Raw genomic sequence first — 5,654 nt, forward strand, 5'->3', positions numbered from 1 at the left:
ATATTTTAATATATGAAACATCATCTTCAAGCGCATATATGTATACAAATATATTATTTTCACATATGTTCATTTATGAAAAATGTAATAATTGACAGATTTTTATAAGAAAAATATTGTTTCAACAAGAATTAAATAAAAAAAAAATAATTGCTTCAACAGTTTGAAAGTTCAATATAGCTTGACAGTCTAATATAGGCCTATATGTGTTATAAATTTACAGTAATATAATCAACAAAACAGAATAATTGATTTAAAATATAAAAAGTAAAGTATCACTAGTGTACAGCTAATCAATAAATTTCATTTAAATAATTGAAAATGATTTCATTTTAGCATTAGATTTTTATCAGATCTTTATAGTATATTAATAAACAAATAAATCCTTTTAGACTTTATAAATATTTAGGTTCGAGACTATTTTTCTTCGTGCCGTTAGTTTTAATATCTTCGAAACGGCACGTACGATTTCAAAACGCTTTCATTGTGTATCTTCCAAACTTTCGTGCAAAATATTGCAAGATTAATTAATAATATCAGTAAAATCATCAGATGAAAAATTATTTCAATTCAATTATTTTAAGCAAAAATTCAAATGACTATTCCCTTACAGATTATTTAAAAAATATAGTTTTCTTTGGTTTTAAGTACGAACGTAAGAAATCGTTGGCAATAAAATAAAAATATAAATATAATTACTGAAATATTTTAAAAATTGATCGTGTAGTGCGGGAAGTCTTCATAACTTACCTTTTCTTTTACGTATATTCCTTTAATAGTTTATTTTATCTAAACTTTTTTAAAACTGCATACAAATATTATAGATCAATATAAAAAAATCGTTCAAAGTTAAAAATTTATATAGAAAAAATACGTTTAAATTTCTATTAACATGGATTAATTTTTGTTTTGAAAATATTGACAAATTAACCAAAAATCTCCTAAGCGTAAAATACATATTTTTTCCTAAAACAAACAAAGATTTTTCCGAAAGTGGAGATTACCTTTTGTCATTAAAATTCTTCTTATTGATGAATTTTTATTTAAATTACATTTTAATAATCCCACTCTAGTTTATTGTGTTTTTTTATTAAATGCCTAACTGCACAAGATTCATTTTAATGCTTTATAACTAATATGGAGATTTGTGTCGCCATCTTTAAAGTATCATTTAATGTACTCGAGTATTAGAAATAAACTGAGCTGTAAATGTTGATGTTACAACGGTTTGCCGTTCAAACTCTGTTTTTTTTCTTTCCAAATGCTCCGATTAAGAATTCGCTTTCGGATAAATCATGTCACTTATAACGCTAATTCCAATTATTATTATTATTTTTTTCAAATAAGTGCAATTTTAAAATCAAGAATAATCTTTCATTTAAAGGTTCCGTAATTAAACAGTTTCAATGTTCTATTTTATTCAAAACTATAATGTCAAATCTGGGTGAAATTTTGTAATTTGTGTCAATGACAGCAACATCATCTTTTAACTAATTGCGGTGGTACGTCAATAGACATTTCTATTTTAAGTGATAAATTTAAGTTATTAAAAGATATTTATTTCTTATTGTTTTTTCGTATAAGTTTCGGCGTAAAGATTTTATTGTCAAAATTTACTTTCATTCCTATTATTTTTGAATATGTAAAACAGTTCAAAAGTATCTAAAGTAGATATGGACATAATTTTCTTATTTCTTACGTGTAAATAAACTTAGAATTTTCCATTTTTTCTCTCAATTTTTTTTTCTAGCAGTTGAATTTCCTCTTTATGTTTAAAAGTTGCTGATATCTTTATTAATATTAACGGGCCGACCAAGTCAAGTTTTCTGAGTTTTTTCACGTGTCTAACATTTAAATATGGACCAGCTTCCAATAGAAAGTCTTTCAGGAATGAATTTTCCCTTGGCAGATCGCCTGCGTATTGCCATATTCCACCAATCCAATTCCTTAAATCTTTCAATCACAGATTAATAAAGATCATTGTTCAAAAGTTGTACTCGCAATAATAATTTAGTGATTTAATTGAACATCTTTTCGCGTGTCGTGAGTGAACTGAAATAAATCCATGTTACGCTGTTAAGAGATAAATGGAACTTTTTTCATCTTAAGAAAAGAGGCGCATAGTCTGGAAAGGATTTTAGAATTGCTGATCTGTAGATATTACACTATAATATAATTTATATAATTAAATGTTTCGTGATAAAGGCAATATCTTTTGCTTAATATAAGCACATATAAATAAAGACAAGTGAGTATTACTGTGGTACTCACGCTGACATATTTTATCTACAAATGGATAATATTTGTCTTTTCATTGAGATAACTTTAACACGAAACCTCGTAAATGCAGTAATATAAAATGATTTATCTATAAAATAAAGACTAATATTAAAATGTAATCTAATATTTAGCTGAAAAGTNGTGGTACTCACGCTGACATATTTTATCTACAAATGGATAATATTTGTCTTTTCATTGAGATAACTTTAACACGAAACCTCGTAAATGCAGTAATATAAAATGATTTATCTATAAAATAAAGACTAATATTAAAATGTAATCTAATATTTAGCTGAAAAGTTTCGTTTATCCTCTAGTTAAAGATATTCGATGTTTATTGTGTTTCAAACGTGAAATATATCTTAATGTTACTATAAAATTAAAATATAGCTTTTGTAATAAAGGTAAATTTTGACGATAAAATCTAAAATCTACATGTAAGATATATAGCGATTTCTAAAGAAAATTCGTACACGTTTCAATAAGCGAATTCAATGTCCAGAAAATGGAGATGCCTATTGGCATACTCCTGTCGATGATAGCTGCTTATATTAATTACAGATTGGAAATTTTTCTTTGAAATTTTGATAAAGTTAATATTCTTATTGTATACGAACACGTTATATAATTAATAATATAAAATTATTTTATTGTTGGTTGATTTCTGTAATTTCATTTTCTTTCAACAATTTCACAAAATAAAATTTAATATTTTCGTCAATGTTTGAAATCACTCGGATGTAAAACATTTCGTTATTTTCCTGTGTAATAAATTCCAAGCAAATTTTAAGAAAAACGATATACTAAGCGATGCGTAAAAGCTATAAAAATGTAAATAGCGATAATTTTTTTCATGCAATTCAAAAAAGTTTTAGTCCTATTTTTAGAATTTTTAAAATTATATTTATATAACTGAATATTTCATTTAAACAGAGAAATGAAATTTTTAATGAAAATTAATTTTGTCTTTTATATAATAAAACGATTGAAGTCTCGAAAATTGAAAATACTCGTAAAATGTAAATTGAAAATTGAAAATACTCGTAATTTATTAATTTACGAGTATTTTCAATTTTTAAAGTTTTCTGGATTCATTTGATTAATGTCTATCGTTAGCTTGGTGTATCAAAATTGCAGCACCTCACTGTAAATGAAAAATTATAAATATTAAATAGTTAAAAAATGCAAAAGTACTAACGACAAAAGTAATATTAGTGCCAACAAATACGTCATATACAATATTAGGATTAATAAGCGTATGAGTAATGAAACTTAATTTTGCTATTAGAAATCTTTATTCAATTGCGATAAAACATTATCTTCTTTAACCAGTTTTTCCCACGATTTAATTAAACTATATGCGTAACATTGTTGAGATAAAATTTCCTTGAATTTTAAGACACATTATAAACCGATCCTTTATAAATTTGGGACAAGAGCCCATCATAAGTTTTTTCCAGGCTTGTGATGGGCTCTTGACCATGGGGAAACCACAATGGAGTTGGTTGGGTATAAGAAAAAAGGCCNAATAAAAAATTATATTTCAGAACTTAATTTAGTATCAAAAACGTAAAATATTTGAGTAGCCCAAGACATAGCCAAAGATTGCAGCGCCACAGCACAAGCGAAAATTTAAATTTGCCAACTGGAATTCTTTCGGATAACTGACTTTCGGATAAACGACGCTCTACTGTATTTTCATATCGCGGCAGTGCAGAACTATCTCCAGCAACATGGCGGCAGGAATTTTTCAATCACGATTATGTGACTGCCACCTTGTTGAATAGGCATTTAATTATTCTGGCTATTTATTGTCAGTGCAGTGCACTATTTTTAGCTGGGTTTTTCAAGAAAAACAGTCTTGGGTCTTTAATTTAGTTCGATGATATTAGTCAAATTCAAAACGATATACGAGAAGTTACTGAATTTCCACAAAAACGTTTATATTACGAGTAAAACGTACAGTACATACAGTTACAAAAGTTCACAAACAACAATTACAACACTTCAGGTGTAACAAAGTTCAAATACTTTTAATCCACGACAACAGGTTAGTCGAAAAGAACACCTTGCGACGAACTCCTTCCAACGTTAGTTACAGCACAGCGAGACGAAACAATCTTCTAGGCTAACTTAGGCGAAGCTTGACGAACGTGAGTTCCCTTGATGTGTCCTAGGCCAGGGGTCGGAATTAGCGGCTCGCGAGCCGCATGCGGCTCTTTGCATAGACGTTTGCGGCTCTTCGGACATAAACTCCAATTTCACCTCACCTCTTTTCACCGCAGCCTTATAATTTATGCCTTTATGAGATAGAGTCGTACGCCGTCCGCACATGACCACACTCGCGATCAATATGTATCGCATAAGAGTGGTAGCATTTGAAGCATATCTATATGTATAACACATTGAACGCGTGTCCGTCCATCCGTGTAACGTTATGCCAAAAACGTCCACTAGAAGCGCCCCTGTCGTGTGTCGTATTTCGCACATTTAAATTAATATGCGGCTCTCTGGTACTTTTGTTATCCTGTTTTCATGACAATTTGGCTCTTCTCACTTGACAAACTACCGACCCCTGTCCTAGGCGAAACTAAACTTCCCGCCTAAACTCAATCCTTTTATATGGATTGAGACAAATGGACCAATCAGCGCTTAGTAGCGCTACAAGACGTCCGCTGGTGATATGATGTCTTCCAGCCAATCCGCGGTCGAGTTTCCAAAGTTGTCTGATCAGCGTTCCCATGGTGACAACCGTCGTTCGTTTGAAAATACGGAAAAGCGCGGGAAATCGTATGTTGGACGATTTTATCTCGACAATATTCTTTCACAATCTCTTACTGTTTGTAAAAATATTTCATATTTTCATTAAAGATATCCGGATTCGAATAGATTCTATCCTTTACCAGTGAGGAAAGTATTGCTTATTTTTAAATGAGTTTCTGTTAGAAAATATCGGAGTAATTCATGTATAGATTAATTCTTTATTGATTTATGATTATCTTAGACTAGTTTGTTGATTAAAATCTCATAATTAAAAAAAGTATCTTAAAACATTAAATATTTTTTAAAGTAGGTCGGCCAGCGTTACATGTAAGGAAAGCCCACGACTTTATGCTGTAGTGACTGACAGTTGCACCTACTATCAATTATTCGGGAAACTGTATGATACAGTAGATCCCCCTATAAGACGGTAGATACTTTCTTTATGAATCAATTTTGTAGGAATCATAGTTTACGGACTACGGCTGTTTGAAAGGTTTTCTTTCATAAAATTAATCGATTCTAGACTAATTCGACTCAACATTTCCAAAATACGTATATTTTTTTGAAAATAATCCGTATAAACTACGTTATAAACAAAAAATTGTAGGATT

Source organism: Centruroides sculpturatus, unplaced genomic scaffold, assembly GCF_000671375.1.
Source record: "Centruroides sculpturatus isolate CEXI.00-Female unplaced genomic scaffold, Cexi_2.0 scaffold662, whole genome shotgun sequence".
NCBI lineage: Eukaryota > Metazoa > Arthropoda > Arachnida > Scorpiones > Buthidae > Centruroides > Centruroides sculpturatus.